General features: G+C 42.7%; 1 long non-coding RNA gene across 4 annotated transcripts; it reads right to left on the bottom strand.

Annotated features, from left to right (window-relative positions):
• Positions 1 to 1,018: 1,018 nt before the first annotated feature.
• On the bottom strand, positions 1,019 to 26,683 carry LOC133383998 (uncharacterized). Of its 4 annotated transcripts, XR_009762448.1 has the most exons (7): positions 26,449 to 26,683; positions 26,308 to 26,351; positions 23,716 to 23,796; positions 10,609 to 10,778; positions 10,229 to 10,360; positions 4,740 to 4,833; positions 1,019 to 1,131 (listed from the first exon to the last, which is right to left on the bottom strand). It is a non-coding gene; the product is annotated as an uncharacterized LOC133383998 (long non-coding RNA). The 4 variants fall into 4 exon arrangements; XR_009762446.1 differs by lacking the exons at positions 1,019 to 1,131; positions 4,740 to 4,833; positions 10,229 to 10,360; positions 10,609 to 10,778 and adding exons at positions 15,783 to 15,851; positions 16,052 to 16,111 and having other exon boundaries at positions 26,449 to 26,644; XR_009762445.1 differs by lacking the exons at positions 1,019 to 1,131; positions 4,740 to 4,833; positions 10,229 to 10,360; positions 10,609 to 10,778 and adding an exon at positions 15,783 to 15,851 and having other exon boundaries at positions 26,449 to 26,623.

Raw genomic sequence — 26,683 nt, 5'->3', positions numbered from 1 at the left:
CTGTGAAACAGACCTTCCTCATTTAGTGGGAGACCCCTTCTTAGAAAAATGTAATAGCTGAATCCGGAGATGTTGGATTCCTGCATTGAGCAGGGGGTTGGACTTGATGACCTTAGAGGCCCCTTCCAACTCTGTTATGATTCTATGTTGCACAATCCAGAGCACAACTACTATTATTATACTCAATGACTTTCAAGCGTTGTACACCACCTCTCGTGCTACTGCTTGCACAACAATGTCAGTTCCCAAATGTCTTGCACTGACCTTATGCTTGATCTCATGCTATGTCTGGAGTACTGCCTTAGAGAGCAATCCAAACCCAAGATCTGCTGGGATGAGTGGAGTTTGGAATAGGAGTATCTCTGAATGAGTCCCTCATTCCAGCTTAGCTATAGATATATTGGTGTAAACCCTTCATCATCCCATCATCCTCAGCCAAAGCCAGCTGGGGTGAGGCCAGCGTGAGCCCTGACAAAAAATAATTCTGGGGACGTAGCAGGGGGAATGACAGGGGCAGAACAGGGCAGGGGTAAACTTACCTCTATTCCACATGCCATTCAGCTCAATGACCCAGCAACCCTATGAAAGTTGCATTGGCAGAAAGGGTGTTGTAAATCAGACTTTATTTTAAAGGCTTGTTTTCACTTTGCTGGGTCGGTTCAATTCAGCTGGCAGTAACTCTGCCCCTGGATGGAGTTTGGAATAGAGCTAAATTACACTGGCATAAATTACTCTAACTTCCTATAACTTGGATTGCTCTGTTGGGCTGCAATCCTGTACACAGTTACCCGGGAGTAGGTCTCATTGAGTTCTGTGGGACATCTGAGGAAGACTTACTTCCTACTTCTACCTGGTCTGTTGCTTATACACTTTCATGGTATATTGTGTTACAGACAACAAGAAACATGATGTCCACAAAAAAAAAGGGATACACAAATAATCATTCCCTCAACTGCATTCATTTTATTAACAATAGAGTTTTATAGCATTCAAAGCAAAGATTTTTGTTTTGTTTCGGGTCTTCCATCTGGTGAAGTGGACACAACGCATACTTTGTAAGTCTGGAGTTGAAGATTCCTCAAGCAAAGTTGCCGCAGGGATGAGATGCCCTCTCGTCACTCATAGGCAATACTGAGACATTCAGAGATATTTAGTTAATATTGGCAAATGCACAAAACCAGTTCAACCTTACAGTCCTTGTTTCACCATCTCCGAACCCTGTGATCCCTCCTCTATGCCCTTTTGTGCTTAAGCATCACTGACTTTTTCTGAGCCCATCTACTGTCAATCTTCTCCCATGTGTAGTTGTCAAGTTGTCATTGTATGCACTTCTTACACCCCCTTTCTTTGTCAAACCTTCACGTATTCCTTTCGGCACCTGCTTAAAACTTTTCCATTTAGGCAAGCCTTTCCAGACACGTAGATGTTGATCTGTTTAAAACCTTTTCATTAGTAGCTGTTTTAATGGTTTCAAATGTGTTTTAATTACTTGTTCTTAACTGTTTTATTGATCTTTACATTCAAGCGGTACATAAATGCTGTTAAATAAATAAATAAAAATAACAGTATTTTTGTGGCTCCTAGCCATAATGGCTATGTTCTGCCTCCACAGTTAGAGGCAGCATGCTTCTGAAAACCAGTTGCTGGAAGCCTCAGGAGGGGAGAGTGTTCTTGCACTCAGGTCCTGCTTGCGGGTTTCCCATAAAGGGTATCTGGTTGGACACTGTGAGAACAGGATACCAGACTAGATGGACCACTGACCTGATCCAGCCAGCTTTTCTTAGGTTCTTGTGTCTCTAGATCATTATATTCCCACCACCACTACTACCAAACGAAACAGGTTCTGAAGGTATGAATATTGATCCCATGTACTCATCTGTGCTCAAACAGGTCTATAAGGTTTTTGCAAAGCTTTAAAAGGTTGCAACACTCTTATTAGTTTTTTTGGGGTGAGTTGAGTCATGATTCTTACGTTATGCAGCATGCCCACATTGGCTGGCAGAATCCAAGATGTGAACGGTTAGGAGGACAGCTCTGAAATTGGCAAATACCACTGAGATGATGACAGTCTTTTTCATTCGTTATGTCAGCAATTCCTGTCCCCAGTAGAAAAGTGAAAATCATAACCAATGCCCCGTCATAAGCAACTATTTGCAGTCCCATTACTTCACAGTAGAGGATTGGTAAAAATTACTTCTGCAAAACTAGGAAAGAGAGCTACTCCCAGTTTCACTAACTAGTTAGTGTTGAGTTAGATACAGCATTGTCCTGACACAGTGTAAGCCAGCTTCATATGATCATCTACTCATCCAGTTTCTAGATACCTGTACATATATTTAGCTATTCAAGTAGGGGAATGATCATTTCCTTACTTGAGACCCACAGTAAAGTCTTAGGAGATAAATGCCTTGTATGAACAGAAAGTGAAATTGTGCTATCCTCCTCCTACTACTCATATTATATGTAAAGCGGGATTGGACCAAGATGAAGGAGGTGTGAAAATATAAGAACATAAGAACATAAGAAGAGCCTGCTAGATCAGGCCAGTACTCCAGCATCCTGTTCTCACAGTGGCCAACCAGGTGCCTGGGGGAAGCCCACAAGCAGGACCTGAGTGCAAGAACACTCTCCCCTCCTGAGGCTTCCGGCAACTGGTTTTCAGAAGCATGCTGCCTCTGACTAGGGTGGCAGAGCACAGCCATCATGGCTAGTAGCCATTGATAGCCCTGTCCTCCATGAATTTGTCTAATCTTCTTTTAAAGCCATCCAAGCTGGTGGCCATTACTGCGTCTTGTGGGAGCAAATTCCATAGTTTAACTATGCGCTGAGTAAAGAAGTACTTCCTTTTGTCTGTCCTGAATCTTCCAACATTCAGCTTCTTTGAATGTCCACGAGTTCTAGTATTATGAGAGAGGGAGAAGAACTTTTCTCTATCCACTTTCTCAATGCCATGCATAATTTTATACACTTCTATCATGTCTCCTCTGACCCGCCTTTTCTCTAAACTAAAAAGCCCCAAATGCTGCAACCTTTCCTCGTAAGGGAGTCGCTCCATCCCCTTGATCATTCTGGTTGCCCTCTTCTGAACCTTTTCCAACTCTATCATATCCTTTTTGAGATGAGGCGACCAGAACTGTACACAGTATTCCAAATGCGGCCGCACCATAGATTTATACAACGGCATGATGATATCGGCTGTTTTATTTTCAATACCTTTCCTAATTATCGCTAGCATGGAATTTGCCTTTTTCACAGCTGCCGCACACTGGGTCGACATTTTCATCGTGCTGTCCACTACAACCCCGAGGTCTCTCTCCTGGTCGGTCACCGCCAGTTCAGACCCCATGAGCGTATATGTGCGTATATACATCAACAAACTACTACAACTACTACTACTACTACTACTACTACCTTAGCATTCAATGCCCTTCACATACATTTTCTTATAGTGCTCCTTGGAATGACTCTCATAGGCCAGTGATATTTCATGTATATTGCAAATGGGAGACTACAATACAGGAGTGTGTCTAAGGCCTCCTATTGAGTTCATGGCAAGGGGAAGTTATGAGCCAGAATTCTTTCTTTAGACTTCAGATTCTCTGTGTTGCATCCAATGCCAGACATAGAGTACACCCATTGAAATTAATAGATATTACTAACTTACACTGTTGTTGTTGTTGTTATGTGCCTTCAGGTCGATTACGACTTATGGCGACCCTATGACTCACAGACCTCCAATAGCATCTGTGATGAACTACCCTGCTCAAATCTTGTAACTTCAGGTCTGTGGCTTCCTTTATGGAGTCAACCCATCTCTTGTTTGGCCTTCCTCATTTTCTACTCCCTTCTGTTTTTCCCGGCATTATTATATTTTCCAGTGAATCATGTCTTCTCATTATGTGTCCAAATTACGATAACCTCAGTTTCATCATTTTAGCTTCTAGTGATCGTTCTGGTTTAATTTGTTCTAACACCCAAATATTTGTCTTTTCTGCAGTCCATGGTACGCACAAAGCTCTCCTCCAACACCACATTTCAAAGGAGTTGATTTTTCTCTTATCCACTTTTTTCTCTGTCCAACTTCCACATCCATACATAGAGATTGGGAATACCATGGTCTGAATGATCCTGACCTTAGTGTTCAGTGATACATTTTTGCATTTGAGGACCTTTTCTAGTTCTCTCATAGCTGCCCTCCCCACTCCTAGCCTTCTTCTGATTTCTTGACTATTGTCTTACACTAAGTCTATTAATTTCATCTGGTCTAATCTGAGTATGACTAGCTTTGGATGCAACCCATAACTACTACACTATACTACACTGGGAGACAGAATGGTGTAGTTCTCAACCCTGGTTCAAATCCTCAGACAGCCATGAATTTCAGTGGACCAAGCATTGCATTTCAATCTAGCCTATCTAATAATCCCCAGTCTTTTTTTTTTTGCTGTTAGAAAAAATGTGGTGCCAGTACCCATATCTTGATTGAAGTGCCATGGGTGCCAACACAAAATGATTGCCATGTGCAGCAAAAAAGAAGAGGTCATGGTACTCTGTACCAGCAAGTACCATCACACACAAAAAGCACTGGACATCCCCATGTTAATTCAATAAATGTGAGTGTCAGAAAGGAAATGACAGAAGGAAGAGTGATAAAAGGAAGAAGAGCATTGTGTGAGGATTTGCCTTGAGACCGAACATTTCTAGGATATTTTTACAGAGAGATTAATTAAATGGTTTACCTGGATCTAGAAGGAGCACTGAGGCAAGAACAAGAAGGACATGGTAACAGGTCTTCATAGCTTTGACCAAGGGTGCCCCCTCGGATAAGAAGAACTAACAAGAGAGACAAAGGAGACAGTGTTTTCCTGTTTATTATATACCACTTTAAGGATGACCACATACTGAAGCAGGGGGAGGTGGACATTTAGAGGCAGATGCCAATTTCACATGCATTCATTGATAAATCTGTTTTGTTCCATTTCTTCATTAGCCTGTAATTTTTTTTAAAAAAAAATAGAAACCTGTACCAAAATCAAATAAGTATTTTATAGCAAAATACATTTAATAGGTACTTTACCTCAATGTGTAGATTTCTAAACATATCTTATCCTACAATACTTTTTGCTCCTTTTTTTAAACTGAGGACTGTACTTCAAAATTTGGAGAAATCCAAAATTTGAGGGATAATCTGATCTGTTATATTCATCCAGGAGGCACGGTCTGAATTAGGTGAGTTCACTTGAAAATGGAGACCCAATGAAATTTCATTCTATCTCTAGCTGAATCCCAACAAGTCAGAGATACTGGATTGATGAGTGGCTAGTACATCTTTCCAGGGGGGTTGCGTTAAACCTGTAGCAGAAAAAATAACACTCCCTCTAAAGCAGTAATGGGGAACCTCTGGCCCTCTAGATGTTGTTGGTCTCCAACTCCCATCATCTCTAGCTAGAATAGCCAATTGTCAGGAATGGTGATGGTCATAGTTTAACAACATCTGGAAGACACCTGTTTACCAATTCTTTCTTAAAGATTAGGCTATTTGGTCTTTGGGTGCTCATCAGCTTCAAATGATGACAGTAATATGGAAACTCCTTCCACCAGCTAAGACTGATTGCAAGAGCAATAAGCCATCATGGACAGAGGTAGCCTGAAGGATGTGTTTGCCTGAGAGACAAACTATGGAGGACCGGTGTTGCCACCATGCCCTGCTTGTAGCTTTGTTACTGCTGCTGTTATGTATGGATATCCATCTTCACCAGAAGATCCAAGGGCAGGTTGCAACAATAGTAAAACACAATTTCAAACAATTTACAATCTGAAGAATAGGTTTGTTCTTAACAATATATATCTCAGGTGTCAAAAGCCAGGCTATTTGTCAGACCGCATCGCTCTCTATGTGCCTGCCCGGGCCCTGAGATCTTCAGGAGAGGCCCTTCTTTCAATACCTTCATCCGCACAAGTACAACTAGTGAGGATATGAGATAGGGCCTTCTCGGTGGCTGCCCCTAGGCTTTGGAATTCCGTCCCTAAGGAGATAAGAATGGCCTCTTCCCTGCAGTCCTTTCATCGACAGGTAAAAACTTTCTTATTTCAGCAAGCCTTTGATTCCGAAGGCGGCTAAGGATAGGCCCAAAAGGAGGTCATATTCCTCTTGCTTGTTTATTTTTTAATTATTCTGATTTTATGAGTATAGTTTTTAATTATCAGAAAGAGTTTAATGCTATTTTAAATTAGAGTTCATTTTTTAATTATATCTGTCTATATTTATTTACTTATGTGTTATATGCTTTTAACTTTGGTAGGTTTTAATTGTATCTGTTTTTTATCTGGAAACCGCCGTGAGTTCCAATTTGGAAAAACGGCGGGGTATAAATAAAGTTAATAAATAAATAAATAAATAAATAAAAGTGTATCTTCAACATATGGTGGAAACTATATGATATGATGCTAGATGCACCTCTGTGTGGAGGGAATTTCAGAATTTAGGTGCTGCTACAGAGAAATCCCTCTTCCAGGCCACCATTCCCTGAACATTTGAGGGTGGTGGATCTACCAAGAAGGACCCCTTAACCCAATCTTAACTCCCGAGAAGGTCTGTAGGAAACATGGCAGCCTTTCAGATATTTGGGTTTCTGATATCATCTGACAGAGTCTTGTGGGAACCAGGATGTAGAACTAGACTGAGACGACATGGCTTTTTAAATATTTATGGCCTGTTCTTAACTGCTGAGAAATCAAGGAGAAAAAGAACATCCATACTGCAAGCAATGGCTTGACCTGAGGCTTTTTTTTAGCACAAAAGTCTTCAATGATTTTGAAATAAGTGAAATTGCAATGGGCACATTCTTCTGAAATCAGTGGGTACAACGGGCAGATGCATGAACCTCACGAGAACTGTTGGAATAAAATATTCGGGGGTGTAATGGAGTGCAATGGTGCAAACATCACCTGCTCTTTCAAATGATTTTTGAAATGGCTCATTGCTTTTATGTACCAAATTTCATCCTGGGTACTCAACACTGAGTGCATCAGATTCCTATCTGATGGGCTTAGGTTCAGCAAAGTTGCACTACCAGATGCCTTATGTCCATGGAATGGGCAGAATCTTAGTCTGAACCAGAGAAGAACAAGGAGGGGCAGGTGAACCATCACTGAGTAAAAGGGGCTTGCTTGGAGGATCCATTCCTTGGCTGTGTATTAGTCAACCAGGAAAACTAGAAATTGTTCTCCAGCTCAGGTTGAAATGAGTTCTATGTCTTACAGGAGTAGGACTTAGTAGACATAAAAGAAACAAAGGCCAGGGGTGCAACAATCCCCCTATGAGGAAAGGCGACAACGTTTGGGGCTATTTGATTGGTGGGAAGCAAGTAAGGGGTAGCAGGACATCACAAAGAAAGGTGGATGAGTTTGTCTCCCAGTCACCTAATACTAGACCTGATGGGGTCTTCCAATTAAGCTGAAGGATGGGAGATTCAGGACAGAGAAAAGGAAGGGCATTTTTTTAAAATATACACTGATTGCCACCAACTTAGATTGCTTTCAAATGAATATCTGGAGGGAAAGATAAGCTTACCAATGGCTACCTGTGGAATATTCTACCTACAGGATCAGTGACAGCAGAATACCAGCCGCTGGAGAAGAGCAGGGGGAGATGGCTATTGTGCTCAGGTCCTTTTTGTGGTCTTTCCAATGGCATCTGATTGGTCATTGCTGGAAGTAGGATGCTCGATGAGATGGGCCCTTTCTATGATCTCTCCTTGTTCTTTTTTTAATTATTATTATCTTATGCATGTTTTTAATCGGCAGCACAACGTATGTCATGAAAGTAGGACCAAATGTGCAAAGGATGTGTGCGTGTGTATATATATACATAGAATCATAGGATAGTAGAGTTGGAAGGGGCCTATAAGGCCATCCACTCCAACCCCCTGCTCAATGCAGGAATCCAAATCAAAGCATATATGTTGCTGCCCAAAAAGCACAAGGAAAAAACAGAAACGATGTAAAAGAAAGGGGAGATCTGTTTGGATTCTGTTCACTTACCAGTTTAGCTGCAACTTCCAGTTCCTATCAGGTTCAGAGTTGCTTCCCCTATAAGACCCTGTTCTCTCAGCTTGGCTACTCTCAGGCTCAAGGGAAACCTGGAGGACAAATTGTCAGTGAAGGTTCCCTCCTTTCCTCAGTGCAAATCAAGAAACCGTGTCTTCTCTTTCGCCTTATATAGGCACAAGCTGGCTTTGCCACCACTGTGCATTCATGCTCACTCTGACCCAATGAACAGGCGAGGTGTGATAACAGAGGGTTTGTAGTTTGAAGAACTGCCCAACAGACACAGTTTTCCTGATCAGGCCAGGATTCTGGTGACCTTCAGGGAAGATACTTTTACTGGGTCCCTGAAACTCCAAAAGGCAGAGCTTCTCTTTTGTTGCCTTTACTTTGGCTTCCTTGGGTGATCTGTGAAAAGAGATTGCTGGTGCCATTTGGGAGTGATGGGCCCTCTTTCAGTCTTGGGGCTGTAGCAGATGCTTGACCTCACCATGCTCTTATCTGACCTGTTGATTCTCCCCTCCTCTCTTCCCATGAGTGTTACGATGCAGACATGGGATTCCCAAACACCTTGTTCTCATTAATTATAGTTCCACCTTCATGATTCATTCACAAATATCTCCAAACTGGGTGTATAGCAAAGATCATTGCTCAGTGGTGGAGCACATGCCCTGCATGCAAAAGGTCCCAGGATTAGTCTGTGGCACCTCCATGAAGGGCTAGGAATGCCCCCTTTCTGAAACCCTGGAGAGTCATTGCCATTCAGTGCAGACAATACTGAGCTTGATGGACCATTGGTTTGGCTTAGTACAAGGCTGCTTCCTATGTCTCTGAAGAGGGGGCAGAGAATGCCATCACAGTCCTGTGAATGCTAGATGGAATTGGATGGAATAGTGGAACCACAGTATTTAGGTGATAAGCATATGGAGTAGAAGAGAGGACAGGTCGGCCAGAGCTTGGAAAAGTTGCTTTTTTAAACTACAACTCCCATCAGCCCCAGCCAGCATGGCCACTGGATTGGGCTGATGGGAGTTGTAGTTCAAAAAAGTAACTTTTCCAAGCTCTGCGGGTTGCTATCATCTCTTGTGCCTCAGCAACTTTATTATTATTATTATTTATTAAACTTATATACCGCCCGACTAGCAATAGCTCTCTGGGCGGTGAACAACAAAAAATACAATAAAATTACACAGTAATACAACAGAGCATATAAAAAGTACAAAATCTAAAATCAGATTACAACACATTTAAAATTAAAATTAAATTAACTTAAATTAAAATGCCTCGGAGAAGAGGAAGGTTTTAACTTGGCACCGGAAAGATAATAATGTCGGCGCCAAGCGCACCTCCTCGGGGAGACTATTCTACAGTTCGGGGACCACCACTGAGAAGGCCCTAGATCTTGTCACCACCCTCCGGGCCTCCCTATGAGTCAGAACCTGGAGGAGGGCCTTCGTAGTAGACCATAGTGTACGGGCGGGTTCATATCGGGAGAGGCGATCCAACAGGTATCGTGGTCCCGCGCCGTATAAGGCTTTATAGGTTAATACCAACACTTTGAATCTGGCCCGGAAGCATATTGGAAGCCAGTGCAGGCGAGCCAGAACAGGTGTTATATGCTCGGACCGCTTGGTCCTTGTTAGCAATCTGGCCGCCACATTTTGCACTAGCTGAAGCTTCCGTAGCCACATTCACCTGAAGTCATGGGGAGAATGAAGGAGAGACTGAACAACTGATGGATCAGTTGCAATATTCTCTGTGATCTATCTTGCTATTGGCTTATTCCATGATAATCCAATGCAACACCCATGTCCAGAGACAGTAGGCTTGTCCACCTTTTACAATGAACACAGGTACAAGCTGTCACTGCACATGTGCTTGCGTGAAAGTGTGTACACTTGTTGATTTGTACAGCTCAACTTCTGTGCACGCAGGTATGCAGACTCTGCATTCACTGAACCTTACATGGCAAGAACGATATAGGTTCCACTGCTCAGCTATTTGTGCACAGAGGTACCCAGATCGTACACTCACTGATTGTAGCATTCAATGAATCCAGCATTTCACGCTCTGGATTCCTTTGATGGGTAGAGCGGGATATAAATTTAATAATAACAACTGCAACAACCACAGCATGAACATGGGAACACCCCTAGTGCACCAGTGATATCCTGAGCCTTACCTGAAGATGCTGGAGATTGAACCTGGGATCTTCTGCATGCAAGGCAGATGCTCTACCAATGGGCTACCAATGACCTTTCCCAAGGACAGCATGCAGTCAAGTGCAAGAGTCTTGAATTTTTCTCCACCAAGACTATATAGAAAGAAAGAAGAAGAAACAGTTGGTTTTATGGATGTGAAATGCTGCAGGTACATTGTTCTGAAAATGATGAGTAAAAAAGGTAAAGGTGTCCCCACACTTATAGTGCGAGTCATTTCCGACTCTTAGGGTGACATCTTGCAATGTTTACTAGGCAGGCCGTATATATGGGGTGGGATTGCCAGTTCCTTCCCCGGCCTTTATTTACCCCTCAGCATATGCCAGGTACTCATCTTACTGACCATGGATGGATGGAAGGCTGAGTGGACCTCGACCCCTTTTGCCGGAGATTCAACTCCCTCCTTCCATTGGAATCGAACTTCGGCCGTGAGCAGAGCTTCGGCTGTGTTACCGCCACTTACCACTCTGCGCCACTGATGTGCAAATGTGCAAAGCTCATAAACCTTGTTGTCTGGGAACAATAAGAGAAATAGTGAAACATTAAAGGGGATTAATGGACCACAGTGGTAAATACAGCCATTTGATGAATGTTCATTTTTGTTGATGCCATTTATTTGTGTGTTTGTTAAATTTTATTCCCTGGCTTTCCATATAAAATACCCAAGGTGGCTAACCATTTCAACCAATTAAAAAAAGAGTTGTATTCAACTAAGTCCTATTCAGAGTAGACCTGCTGAAATTAATGCACCTAAGTTACTCATGGCTATTAATTTTAATGGGTCTACTCTGGCACTGAATGCCACCTCCTACTCACAGTAGATGCACTGAAATTAATGAACCTAAATTAGTAATGCCCATTAATTACAATAGGTCTATTCTGAGTAAGAGTAGTATTGAATACTACCCAGACTTACGTTCCCCATTTTGCCAGTATAAAATACTAACCCAGTTTGGATGGTCAAATCTCAGCTAAATAAACCAAGATATGAGAGAGCCCTTTACTTATTGAAAATATTTATATACTGCTTAATCATTTGCATTTCTATCTGGTGTTCATATAAATAAGCCATAAATAAAATAAACAATAAAACAATAGCATCATAAAACCAAACCCTATCCTAAAATGCCTGCTGGAACAAGAAAGATTTAGTCATGAACCTGAAGTTCACACATTCAACCGTTTCACACCTCCCTTCATGGTGTGAGCAACCTAACCAGGAATCATTTAATTAGCCACAGTTTCCCTTTCCATCTGAACCTGGAAGCTATAGTTACCAGCTTCAGACCAAGCCCATCTAGTCCAGCATCCTGTTCTCACAGTGGCCAACCAGGTGCCTGGGGGAAGCCCGCAAGCAGGACCCGAGTGCAAGAACACTCTCCCCTCCTGAGGCTCCCGGCAACTGGTTTTCAGAAGCATGCTGCCTCTGACTAGGGTGGCAGAGCACAGCCATCATGGCTAGTAGCCATTGATAGCCCTGTCCTCCATGAATTGGTCTAATCTTCTTTTAAAGCCATCCAAGCTGGTGGCCATTACTTTGATATCCTACCATGCTTTGATATCCTAGCCTATTCCCAAACTGGAAACCAGTTTCAGAAGCTACATAGCAGGATCATGAATACCATCTCTGCTGTCGGTTGACTTGGTAACCTATCGTGACGGAAAAGGAAAAAAAGCAAACAAACATCAACTTAGATATAAGAACATAACACAAGAAGAGCCTGCTGGATCAGGCCAGTGGCCCATCTAGTCCAGCATCCTGTTCTCACAGTGGCCAACCAGGTGCCTGGGGGAAGCCTGCAAGCAGGACCCGAGTGCAAGAGCACTCTCCCCTCCTGAGGCTTCCACCAACTGGTTTTCAGAAGCATGCTGCCTCTGACTAGGGTGGCACAGCACAGCCATCATGTTTATCAGATAAAATATCCCCCCGTCTAATTCTGAAATACCACAGAAAGAGGGTGTAGGAAGGGATACTTTACAACACTAGGAAAAAATAAGAAGGAAACATACAGGGAGGATGGAACTTTGATGGGATGGCAGATTTCATTATTATTATTTAACCAAATGTATACTGCTTGATTTTTAAAAACAGTTAAAACATTAAAAAGACAAATTGAAACAGCAGTAAACTAAATAAAACAGATTAATATCTACATATCTGGATAGATATGCCGAAATGAAAACCGGTGGGCTCTCCAACACTGGAGGCATTTAAGAGGCAGCTGTTGGGTACGCTTTAACTTGGGTTCTTGCATTGAGCAGGGGGTTGGATTCGATGGCCTTGTAGGCTTCTTCTAACTCTACTGTTCTATGATTCTTTGAAAATGTTTTAAGCAGGTGCTCAAAAGAATATGGAAGCTTCATGAAGCATCAAAATGAGATTGGGTGTGTGTGTCATAAATTGCCCGCTTGTGCTGTGGAAAGTGAAACAGCTGTGATTTTGATTAATGATTAATTTAGTTAATGATGGTGGAAAAATCCCTCCAGCTCCCCATGAGGCTAGCTTTATTGTGAAACTGGAAGCAGAGGAATGGACTTGGCAATAAGCCTCAAAGTGAGCAGACAAGATTGCTACAACCCCACAACCCTTTTCTTGCAGTCACAGGCCCTTTAGGGGATTAGCACACCCTCAGGCGGGAAATGTTACCTCATTTACTTGGCTTCTCTTCCTAGTCAACAGGAATAGGGACATTGTGTGGGTGCCAACAGAAGGGCATTGCAATGTTTGTATGTCACTGAACTCTGTGGTCAGAAAGGGCAGTGGACTCTCTTTCCCAAGATTAATCAGCGATCAGAATGTTCCCAAACTCTGTGTTGCAATTCTCTGAAAACCTTATATATAGAGAGTCTTTTTTGTTGAAAGACCTCAGTAAGCCTTCAAACGTTCATCTCACTGCGCAGCAACAACGAGACATCGCCAAAGCTCAGCCATGAGGATCCTTTTTCTTCTCCTCGCCATCTTCTTATTCCTCATTCAAGCAGTTCCAGGTAAGAGATTGGTAGACAAGAAAGGGTGCAGTGTTCCAACAGTACGTGGAGTGGCGATACAATCAGCTGGACAGCTCACACTGATCCAGCTGCGAGTCCCACTCTGCTTAATGGAAGTCGTTCCCATGGAAGTGTGAAGATGATTGCAATCTCCCCTTCATTTCTGCTCCAGTTGCTGCAACCCTCTGATTGGTTGGCTGAATGGGGCTGTGTCAGTCCTGTTTTTAAAATGCTTGTGCAACGACTGCAATTATCAAAGAACATTTAAGAACAAGCCATGATTGCTGTAAAAAAATAACAGGAACAGAGGTGCCACCAGGACTAAAATGGTCCAAGGTTCTTTCAATGCCGAGGGAGGAGGGGCAAGCAGGGGTGTACTCATCTAGAGTCTTGGGGGTCTTAGACCCCTTACTTTGGGGGGAGCAGGGTCCCCATGTCTCCAGCATCCTACAAGCCAGTCAACATGAAAGGGGAGTGTGTGAGCTACTGAGAAGAATCTTCAAACATGCTTCCTTTCCCTTCCCTGCTGATTGGAGCCAATCAGAGTGAAAGGAGGTGAGTCAACCACTGAGGAGACTCTTCTCAGTAGCTAATACATTCCCCTTTCATGCTGATTGGCTCCTAGGGATGCCTGCTATTGTGGGAGAAAGTGTGTCAGGGAAGGACTGAGTAATGTAGTAATCATGATGGACAGCAAGCAAGCCACTGAGGGGGCATGGCTGTGAGGGGACATGGCATGACCATCATGAAGGGATCCTGCACTTCTGGATTTGCCACTATACTACTGGGGGCAAACTTAAAAGCATCTCTCTCTCTCTCTCTCTCTCTCATATTGTGATAGGAAATGCTGACTATCCTTTTGCCGATACCATGGAATGCAGGCGCCAGAGGGGTTTCTGTAAATATAGGGAATGCCCTGGTATTACACAGCCTACTGGAGTGACTTGTCAAGACGGGACGCTAATCTGCTGTAAAAGGTACTGCAAATGTCATTGTGCTCATCCCCTGAGGATGGGAGAAGCAGCAAGAGGGTTACCCAACCGGGAGTGTCAATTTAGGCCAAATCATTTGCAAGGAAAGACATCCCTGCCCTACTACAGGTGTTCACAGGCCAGCGGGGAGAGGCAGAGGGATAGACCTGGCCTTCCAGCAGTTATGTTGCTGCCACCTCCCAGGACAGTAGTGGCGAGGCTGGGATAGTGTGGAGACCTTGGTGAAAGCACCAGAGAGGCTCTGCCAGTGTGCCTGAATCACCTCGACCTTGCCACTGCCATGCCCCGCTACTGCACTGTCCTGGTATGTGGCAGAGATACCACTGCCAGGATATCAGATTTCTGGTGTTGCCCCCTACAGGCTGCTCTTGAGTGCTACTTCACTAATAGGCAGAAAAACTTTTAAAGTTTAAGAACGGTCCTATAGCCCACAGATATTTCTATCAAACTTTAAAAAGCAGGGAAACTGGGAAGCTATAGTGAATGCACCAGGGTAGCAGGAGACCTGACCTCCTCCTCTCTGAGATATTGGACTGCCCTACAAATTTGTCAAAATGCAAACACCATTTGGGTTGGTCTTTCACAGTTCAATCCACTTCTTGTGTAGCTTGGAAGAATTTGGTGACATGTGCCTCTGAGCATATGGTGAGGGGATTGGAAGGGGAGGGTGGAGGGGGTGGGAAGGGGCAAGAGGGAAGGGATAGAAGGGGAGAGCAGCATTGCATGCTTTTTGAGTTTAATGGGATTTACTCCTGTAAAATCGTGCTTATAATAGGTGAGACTGACTTTGGGGAAGGGCAAGGAGGGGGAGGAGGGGGAACAGAAGGAAGGGGAAGGATGGGGAGGAAGGGAGAGAGGAGAGAAAGGAGAGGAGGTAGGGGTAGGGATGGGAGGAGATTGGATTGGTGGGCACAGGGCAGAGCAGAATGTGAAAAATCCATGCTGGCTATAGTATACAGCCATTCTTGTGGCTGTATAACACAATCATCTCAGCAATTATCTACAATCTAGTTAAAGGTTATCTGTTTGACATATATTTAAGCTCTAATTATCATTGACTGTACTTTTTGTATTTCATTGCTATTCAGCTCCCACAATAGAATTTTCTCCTTTATATGCCTGCTAACTAAGATTTCACTTCTGGGCTTGTGTCCTAATACATTTGCTTGGTTCACATGGGAACAATTGCAACACTTTTTAGCTGAGCTAACTACCTCTGAAATTGCCTCCAGGCCTCTGACAATGTTTGAAAGGGAGATTCTGCAGTAGGATGGAGCTATTACAGGACTGGTTTCTAGAATATATGTTTGGCTAAAAACACCAGGGGCTACCTCTGGTGAGGATCTCTAAGTGTTATGGGAACAAGAGCTGGACTTTACAGTAGACTTGGAGGATTGGAATGCAATGTGGTTAAAGTATCCCTATGAATCTATTTCAGCAGAGGTTAAAGAACAATCCTTGAAGGTGATTCCTAAAAGGTATTGCAGATTAAAAGAGGGAAAACCTGCTAAGTGCCTAGTCAGTAGACAGCCAAAAATGAGAACAAAAATTGTTTTATTGCTGTCCGACGCATTTTGGGTGACAAAGACCCTTTATCGATGGCAATCTGTAAAAACATACATATAAACAGCATTAAAATCAATTTTCAAACATACTATAAATAATAATGCATTTATACATTAATTTATTAAAAATGTACACTTCTGTAATATGCTGAATGCTGGCTACAGAAGCTCTAATCATTAAGGAGAAAGGAACAACTAGGATGGAACATAATACAAACTAAAAATTCACTTAAAAACTCACATGTGAACACATGACCCCAAAATGGAAGATTCTAACAGGACTTCTCTTCCAAACATGAATCTGAACCAAGCAAAAAAGAACAGAGAAATGCAAAGGTCAAATATCTAATGAAATATCTCCTTGCTTTCTCATCTTGTTGATTCATAAATGGTACCTCATCCCCAGGAGGCTTTCGTTAATATGCCCTAGAGCAACTCTGAGGTGCTGGAGAAATTGCGGTTCAATCGGGATGTATGTGCGTATGTGGTAGGATTGCCCAGTGGTGCAAGCCTTCTGGATGGAAGTATTTCAGGAGGCGAGTTCAATCACTGGACAGTGGATAAGATTTACCCCACAACTGGCACTTTGGGGTTTGTTTGAGGGCATAGAAAGAGACTTGTGTTGGGGAATGTAAGGAATTGCTGAATCAGTTATTTTCAGCTCCAAGAACAGTGAGAGCATGAAATTGGAAGGAATTCAAACAAGTAACTTTGGAACAATAGGATAAAAAAGTTTGGCAGGTTACATTACTAGAGAAACTTAAACAAAATCTGAGGGTGGTGAGAGGACAGAAAATGAAAGAAACTTGAGTTTGGATGCCATTTATCAATTTTGTTAGCACTGATGAAAATCACCATTCAACCTCAAATGCCTATGTATATCTGTGGTATGTTTGAGGAGCAATTTATTATTATTATTATTATTATTAAATTTTATTTAATAATAATAATAATAAAATTTTATTTATGAGTCGCCTATCTGGCCGAACCAACAGTCACTCTAGGTGACGTACACTGATACCATAAAATACAATATAAAACCAGAAAACCACATTCAATAATTAAACCAAAGGCCATCAAGGCGGCTTACAAAGAAAAATAAACGCAGGAAAAAAATACAGTAAAAATACAATAAAAACAATATAATTTGCAAAAAATAAATTAAATAACAAATAACATTATCATAATATTGTTAATTAAAAGCAGGGAGAGCCCAGGGTTCCATTCTGAAGAATTTATTAGTGATTAATTTATTAGTTATTAGTTTACTCTTGTCCTGGTGCTGCCTGGAACATCTGAAAGGAAAATGAGGTTAGAATGAGATGAAAATAGAATTAGTTAATAGGTGGTAGTTATTCCATGGTGTTATTTAGCTGAATTTTGATAGAAAGAGAAAGGGTTAGGGTGAGATCAAAATTGGATTAGTTTTTCAGTGTTCTGTCAATCCCATATGGGGACAGGGATGGACTGAAAATGTTGATGCTATATGTATGTATGGTATAATTTTGACATTAATAAACATAATTAAATAATAATATTTTTAAAAATTGTTTGGCTTTAAGGTACCACCATGGCTACCCCTCTGGAATGTCCTAAATTTTGGAATTAACTAATATAATCCTATTTGCGTGTACTCCACAGTACTTCATTTTGAGTGTGCAAGTCCCATTGACATCAATGGGGCTTACTTCTAGCTAGACATGAATAGGATTGTGAGATGGAACTCAAGGTCTGTCTGTTAAAGCCCTAAATGGTCTGGAAGCAGGATACCTGAAAAACTCCTTACCACCTGCCAGTCCAGACCTCAACTGTGCAGGGGATTATACCTGCCCCAATTTATCCAAGATGAGATGAAGCACCTCCATTATGTCATCATATATTTTATTCTGTCCCAAACTTCAGTTGGACTAAAGTCGGAAGGGAAAGATCTGTCAATTTTAGTTCTCTAAGTTTCTTACATCTTAAATTCAGTTCTCCACAGTTCTGCAGCAATTTGTGATTTTTTTTAAAAAAAAAATCTTCATGAAAATTCTACAGCACTTTAGTGTGAATTTCTCCAAATAAATACATTTTTATATGGACTTTTGACTATGGTACTTTTTTTTTGCAAGCAATTTCTCCTAGTACAATGTATTTTTATTTATTTATTTATTTATTTTATTACATTTCTAGACCGCCCTATAGCAATAAGCTCCCAGGGCGGTGAACAGCATAATAAAACAGATTAAAATACAAGCGGATGTAAATACAATACAGTACACAATAAAACATAATTAAAATTCCAAATTTAAATTCAATTTTAAAATTTTTAAAAATTTTAAAATGCCTGGGCAAAGAGGTAGGTCTTTACCTGGCGCCGAAAAGATAACAGAGAAGGCACCAGGCATATCTCATCAGGGAGGGTGTTCCATAGTTCGGGGGCCACCACCGAGAAGGCCCTAGCTCTAGTTGTCGTTCTCCGTGCCTCCTTATGCATTGGGACACGGAGAAGGGCCTTCGACGTCGAGCGCAGTGACCGGGTAGGTACATAGCGGGAGAGGCGTTCCGCCAGGTATTGCGGTCCAATGCCGTTAAGGGCTTTATAGGTAAGAACCAACACTTTGAATCTGGCCCGGAAACATATTGGTAGCCAGTGCAGCTGGGCTAGAACAGGTGTTATATGATCAAATTTTTTAGTCCCAGTAAGGACTCTGGCTGCAGCATTCTGCACCAGCTGAAGTTTCCGAACCGTCTTCAGAGGTAACCCTATGTAGAGTGCATTACAGTAGGCCAATCTAGAGGTTTCCAGAGCATGGATAACTGTGGCGAGGTTCTCCCTCTCCAGATAGGGTCATAGTTGGGCTACCAGCCGAAGCTGGTAGAACGCATTCCGTGCCACCGAGACTACTTGAGCCTCCAGTGACAGGAGCGGATCTAATAAGACCCCCAAACTATGGACCTGCTCCTTTAGGGGGAGTGTAACCCCATCTAGGGCAGGTCGGACATCATCCATCTGGGCAGAGAGCCCCCCCACCAACAGCATCTCAGTCTTGTCAGGACTGAGTCTCAGTTTGTTAGCTCTCATCCAGTCCATTATCGCGGCCAGGCAGCGGTTTAGTACATTAACAGCCTCACCTGAGGAAGATGAAAAGGAGAAGTAGAGCTGCGTATCATCAGCATATTGCTGGAAACGCACTCCAAATCTCCTAATGACCTCACCCAGCGGCTTCATATAGATATTAAAGAGCATGGGGGACAGAACTGAACCCTGTGGGACCCCATATTGGAGTATCCAGGGGTTCGAGTAATGCTCCCCAAGCATCAACTTCTGGAGACGATTCTCGAGGTAGGAGCACAGCCACTGCCAAGCAGTGCCTCCAACTCCTAAGTCCGCAAGACGTCCCAGAAGGATACCATGGTTGATGGTATCAAAAGGCGCTGAGAGATCAAGGAGAACCAACAGAGTTACACTCCTTCTGTCTTTCTCCTGACAGAGGTCATCATACAGGGCGACCAAGGCTGTTTCTGTACCAAACCCCGGCCGAAAGCCCGATTGACATGGATCCAGATAATCAGTTTCATCCAAGACAGCCTGGAGCTGGCGAGCGACCACACGCTCTAAGACCTTGCCCAAGAATGGAACATTTGCTACCGGTCTATAGTTGTCAAAATTTTCAGGGTCCAAGGAGGGTTTCTTTAGGAGCGGTCTCACCACTGCCTGTTTCAGGCAGGGTGGTACCACTCCCTCTCGTAGGGAGGCATTGATCACCTCCTTGGCCCATCCGGCTGTTCCGTTCCTGCTAGCTTGTATTAGCCACGAGGCGCAAGGATCCAGAGCAGAAGTGGTCGCCCGCACCTGTCCAAGCACCTTGTCCACATCCTCGAGCTGTACCAACTGAAACTCATCCAATAAAACAGGACAAGACTGTGCTCCGGACACCTCATTAGGCTCAACTGCTACAATATTGAAGTCAAGGTCCCGGTGGATGTTCGTGATCTTATCTTGGAAGTGTCTCGCAAACTCATTACAGCGGGCTATTGATGGTATTATTGCGTTCTGAGGCCCAGAGTGTAAAAGTCCCCGAACAACTTTATAAAGTTCTGCTGGGCGGTTAGAAGATGACTGAATGGAGGCAGCAAAGTACTGCTTCTTCGCTGCCCTCACCGCCTTCACATAGAGCTTGGTAGAGACCTTCACAAGTGCAAGACCACAGCCATCGGGAGTTCGTCTCCATTTGCACTCAAGCCTTCTCCTTTCTTGCTTCATCACTCTTAGCTCCGGGGTGAACCACGGAACCACTTGAGCTCTGCAGAGGAGAGGGCGCACCGGGGCGATCGTGTCAACTGCCCGGGTCATTTCCGTATTCCACAGATTGACCAGGGTTTCGACAGGAGCGTCAGTTTTATCAGCCGGAAAACTCCCCAGAGCCTTCTGAAAGCCTTCAGGATTCATTAGTCTCCGGGGACGGACCATCTTAATTGGTCCTCCACCCTTGCAGAGGGGAGAAAACATTGTGAGCCTACACCTCAATAGGCGATGATCTGACCATGACAGAGGAATAGATGTAAAATCCCTTACTCCCAGATCACCATCCCCTGTTCCAGTAGCAAAAATTAAGTCTAGAGTGTGTCCCGAAATATGCGTAGGCCCAGTAACAAATTGAGACAGCTCCATGGCTGTCATGGAGGCCATGAAGTCCTGAGCCACCCCAGACAAAGTGGTCTCGGCATGAATGTTGAGATCCCCCACTACCAAAAATTTGGGGGATCGCAACACCAGACTCGAGACCACTTCCGTCAGCTCAGTTAGGGAGGCTGTTGGGCAGCAGGGTGGACGGTACACCAACAGTATTCCCAGTCTGTCTCGCTGGCCCAACATAATATGAAAACACTCCAGACCATTAGCTACCTGGATAGGGTGCCTAACAAGAGGGATGGAACTTCTATAGACCACAGCGATTCCCCCTCCCCGACCCTCGGATCTACCCAGATGCTGAACCGAGTACTCAGGTGGGCACAGCTGGGAGAGATTGATGCCTCCCAGATCGCTCACCCAGGTCTCGGTAATAAACGCCAGATCGGCTGCCTCATCCACAATTAAATCATGGATGAGGGAAGCTTTATTATTTATCGATCTGGCATTAAGAAGCAGCAACTGGAGATCCGAGAGTTGGCTGATAGAACTACCAGCAATCCTGTGGATGTGGGGAGGACCGGAACACGGTACAGCCACCAATTGTCTGGGCCGAGTTCCCCTCATACATTCATTTTATGCACCTTTCCCCCTAAAATATCCATTTTTGTAAACAGTAGAGAAGTGCATTGCAAAATTGGAATAGGTGTGAATTTTCAAAGAATGGCTGTATTTCAGTTCTCATGTTGTTTTGGAAAGTGCAATTTTCATAGATTTAGTTTCAAATGCCAACCAAATCAAATTTCTCCCCCACCCCACACTAAAGGTGAAATGAAAATTGAGACTTGTCTTTTAAGAGTGCAACAAAGTATGATCAGAGTTTTGTATTAATTATCAGTCTTTTCCTTTTTTGATAGTCCTTATGCAAGTTGAGCTGATCACAGATCGCACAAGACCCCTAGGATTCTTTCCTCTTTGCTTCTGAAATGACTGAGATAAGCTTCGGAGTCAAGTTTGAAGAGTTGCTTATTTGGACTGCAAAAGAATTTAAGTGCTGGAGAAAATCCAGAAGGACCCCCCTCCCATCATACAGTTCTGTAACAAACTTCTGGAGATGAAACAAATTCCCAACTATTAAGAGAAAGTTAACAATGGGATTTCATGTCAAAAACTACAAATTATGTTCATAGGTGAGGAAGGGAAGGAAAAGGCAGATATTTACAACAATAAAATATGTTTTTCTAGAGTTCTGCCAAAGAAAGTTATGTATGAAATGAAATTGTATCGTCTAAGATATGCATTAACATAGACATCTTTGAAAAGTCTGCTCTCTTATGCACCTTCCTATTAATATTTATTCCTTTGAACTGGAACTAGACTTGCAATCAGAATAGGCCCACTTATTTTAAGGTCTGTTCTAAGCCTGACTAATTTTGTCTTCATGCTCACACCAAAATACTCCAAATACTGTATGGTATCTCTTTACATCCCATGTGAACGGTGATACTAGACCACCACCACAACCACATATTCAGCTCTGGAGAGACAGTGGGCTTTAAAAAAATCTTTAGGTCATTGTGAATGTGAAAATGCAACATGGAATACATTTATTTTTTGTACTGAGTGATCTCTTCTTTATTGCCATAATCTTTTAATTCCACAAAACCATAATAAAAAAATAGTGCATCTTCAACAGGACAAGTGTGACCATTTCTTACCTTGCTGTTTATGAACCCTTAGCTCTACCTCTCTGTTTACAATTCAAAATACTTATCCATTCCCCCCACCCATTTTTCATCCTCCAGAATGTATAAAGACTCTCTACATCCAGGGTGACTTTTTCAGACCAAGGGCCACACTGATCCATGGCCAGCCCTCTGGGGGCCACATGTCAAAGTTGGCAGAGTAAGAACTGCATTTCTGAAAGTTGCCTTCCCTACTAGCTATTTTACAATATTAATCTATGGTCAACCCTCCGAGGCCCATATGTCAAAGTTGGCAGGGTGAGAACTGCATTTCTGAAAGTTGCCTTCCCAAAGAGTTTCCCACTAGCTATTTTACAATAGAGGTCTTGGTGACTAGGAGTGTTTTTAAATTCATCCTTAATATTTAAAATGAAGGAGACAGACACCCCTCACCAGGGAGGTCATTCCATAAACATGGAACTGACGTCAAGAAGGCCCTATCAATGAGTCAGTACCAACTGGGTAGCCCCCAGTGGTGGCACCACCAATGGAGCCTCCCCTGCTAGGGCCCAAGATGGTTCATAGTGGGTGAGATACTCCCTTAGATAGTTGGGTCCCACTTATGGTTTTGTCTGCTAGTACTAACATCTTGAATTAGGCCCTGTAGGTCACTGTCAACCAGTGCAGAGCTTTCAGGACCAGGGGTGCATGGTCTCATCAGGCTGCCTCACTCACCAACCCAGCAGCCACATTCTGGAGGTCACTAGAGCATGGAGAACTGAGAATAGACTATCCTGGTCCAGGAATGGTCATTGCTGGTGAACCAGCCTAAGCTGAGCATAAGCACTGCTTGCCACAGAAACTACAACGAAAGGTTGGAATCCAGGAATACTCCCAAACTATGAACATATTATTTCAGGGGAATGAAGCCCTCCCAGAACAGGCAATCCATTGAATTCCCAGGAATTGCACACCCATAACACATCCATCTTATCAGGATTCATTCTAAATTTATTGGCTACCATCCAGTCTATTACTGCTTCCAGGCTCTGACTCAACACCTTCACAGCCTCTCCTGATTCAGAAGTAATGAAGAGATGGCCATTCTGCTCCAGATCCCTGGATAACAGCTCCCAATGGTTTCAAATAGATGCTGGGAATCATAGGAGATGGAATGGACTCTTATGGAGCCTCACAAGGCATCAACCAAGTAACAGTCCCCTACCAGAGCCCCTGGTAACAACCCTGCAGATGCAGTCAGAATCAGTGTAATATAGTGCCTCCTCTCCCATTCCCCTTAGTCATTTCAGAAGGACACCATGGTCAATGGAAAGTCACTGAGAGATCATCCAGGGATTTGGAGGGTATTGCTATTAGGATGCAGATGACATGCGGCTCTACTTCTTCTTTACATTGGCAGGTGTGGAAGTTGATCTGCTAGACTGGTGTCAGGCCTCCGTGATGGACTGGATGAGAGCCAATAAATTGAAGCCCAATCCAAATGAGGTTGAGACACTGTTAGTGGTAGGTTCCTTTGACTGGATAGGTGGGGTTCAACTCACCTATGAAAGCTTATGCTGTTACAACAAGAAAATGGTTGTGACCTACCTTCTGAAGCAGGGGTTCTCTAACTGTGCTGTGTGGACGACAAGTGGTTCACAAGCTTAATTCTGGTGGTCCATGGCATGTCTGTAAAAATACAAGTTGGAACCATGCAACATCTAGCACAGTGCATTATGATTGCTACAACAGACAGAAAAACCATGAAATGGTCTGCCAAGACCATCAACAATTCTCAAGTGATCCATGAGGAAAAGGTTTGTGAACCACTTCCTAGATGTGAGGGTGATGGAAAGGTCTTAAAAAGTGCTGTGCAATTCTGATAAATTCTCTTTAGAACATAAGAACATAAGAAGAGCCTGCTGGATCAGGCCAGTGGCCCATCTACTCCAGCATCCTGTTCTCACAGTGGCCAACCAGGTGCCTGGGGGAAGCCCGCAAGCAGGACCCGAGTGCAAGAACACTCTCCCCTCCTGAGGCTTCCGGCAACTGGTTTTCAGAAGCAGAAGCCTCTGACTAGGGTAGCAGAGCACAACTATCATGGCTAGTAGCCATTGATAGCCCTGTCCTCCATGAATTTGTCTAATCTTCTTTTAAAGCCATCCAAGCTGGTGGCCGTTACTGCATCTTGTGGAAGCAAATTCCATAGTTTAACTATGCGCTGAGTAAAGAAGTACTTCCTTTTGTCTGTCCTGAATCTTGCCCACCCTCCCACACATTTTCTTTGTGATTTGGCTGATATAGTGATGTGCCAGAACTACTTCAGATTCGACCACCTATATTATTGGCAGATTAAGGGAGTTGCCATGGGATGCCTCATGGCTCCTGAAATAGCAAATCTATTTATGGAGTCCTTTGAAAAAGATATTAACGTGACACCCGGGATTTTCTCCACACACCTGATAGGATGGTGGAGGTACATAGATGACGTCTTTTGCATCTGGAGGGGTCCGTCTGACATTTTGAAAAGCTTTTTTAAATGGGTTAATAACAAAAATGTGCACATTCAATTTGATTTCCAATACAGTATGGATAAGATTAACTTTTTGGATCTACTAATTAAGAAAGAAGGAAATCGCTTATGCACAACAATATATAAAAAACCCACAGACAAAAATACCTATCTCAAATATGATAGCTCCCATCCAAAATCCCTCAGACAAAATTTACCTCATGGGCAATTTTTAAGAATTAGACGAAACTGTTCCTTAGAAACAGATTTTTTGACACAATCTCTAACTCTGAAAAATCAATTACTAAAGAGAGGATATCCATCCTCGATAGTTGAAAACAACTTTAAGAAAGCTGCTCGCGGAGAAAGTGGTGACCTTTTGCAGAAGGCGACACAAAAAAATCTGTCCAGATAAATTGCAATTTAACATTTGATCACATCACCAACAGATTACAAAGTAGTATAAAAAAATACTGGCACATAGTACAACACGCCTCCAGCTGCCAACAGCCACCTTTGATCTCTTATAAAAGGACTAAAAATCTAAAAGACATCTTAGTCAGGAGTGATTTCAGAGGTAACCCACATTCCAACATAAATGTGCTTCGAGGCACCAACCCACCAAAAGGACATTATCCATGTGGACGATGCATCTTTTGTAAATATACTCAAAAAACAACAGAATTTATCAATTCGGTCAACAACAAAAAATATACTCTGCGCAACTTCTCCACTTGCAATACTGCAAGGGTTGTTTATGTCATACAGTGTAGCTGCTCGAAAATGTATGTGGGACAGACATCTAGGATGATCAAAAAATGCATAGGGGAACATTTAAGTAACCTAAGGAATAACAGAACAGGGGCCCCTCTAGTTGGACATTTTAACCAGTGCTCACATTCCATAACGGATTTGAAATTTTGGACCTTAGAAAAAATATATGGAGAAAGTGAAGAGCTTTTATTGAGGAGGGGATTATTCTGGATACTGGAGTTACAAACAATGACACCTAGTGGCTTAAATGAAGATTTTGAACTTCTTCCCTTAATATAAAACTTTCAGAATTTACATCGGCCCCTTAAGGAGACACTTCTATCCAGGTGCTAATGTTTCCATCAAGAAAAAGATCAAATAATTTATCCCCTCCTTAATGAGGGGTCGAGGCTAGTATTCCCATTAAGAAAAGGTCAAATAATTTATCTCCTCCTAAACATGGGATTGGTGGTATTTTTTTCTGCATGCAGATATATACGTACAGGCGATCCCTCCTAGCACTGTATAAGAGGATTGTTATCAGTACAATACAGGACCAAAATTGTTCGGTTAACCATTGTAAAAGTTCATTATGTAACTATGGATTTTGGTTGTTGTTTTAAGAAAAATAGTTTCAAACAAACTTTTTAAGAAAATTGTGTTTAATTTTTTTTAAAAAAAACATGTAAATATATGCCTATACAGTGTACAATTATGAAATGACATTTGTCCCCACTGTTTTAATATATTATAGCCCCTGATGAAGGCCTGTGATTACAGGCTGAAACGCGTTGGGCTTCTTTGAAAAATATTCTGCAATGAAACCAGTTTGGGCTTCTTTGAAAAAAATCTCGCAATAAAACCAGTTTTCTATAAAATACTTCAGCATTCTGGTCTTTGACCCCCTTTTTCTACATATCGGATTGGATGCTCACCACTCTTTATCTGCTGCACTCAGTGACTTGGTCTTCGTCAGGGGCTGTGGATAAAATCATAAGAACACATCATATTGTTGTATATTAATACCTTACAGCATAAAACCATACAGTGTGATAAGAAAAAAGTAGCTTACTTACATATACAGGTCTAAAAGTTTCTCCATCAAATCTATATGCATGGATATCGATTGTGAGAACAGGTCTAAAAGTTTTTTTCAACGATTCTCTGCAACTGGATGATGACCATGAAGCAGCGTACACTGGGAGTGCTAGACATATACACACACTCAAGTGCCTAATTGCAAGTAGACTGGAGAATTACACACAGCTGGGACAAAGGGGTATACAAGGGATCATCACTATTTGGTGAGAT

The sequence above is a fragment of the Rhineura floridana genome, chromosome 4, assembly GCF_030035675.1.
Source record: "Rhineura floridana isolate rRhiFlo1 chromosome 4, rRhiFlo1.hap2, whole genome shotgun sequence".
In the NCBI taxonomy this organism is placed as follows: Eukaryota; Metazoa; Chordata; class Lepidosauria; order Squamata; family Rhineuridae; genus Rhineura; species Rhineura floridana.
Note: the sequence above shows the minus strand (reverse complement) of the source record. Positions and strands in the feature narration are given on the sequence as shown.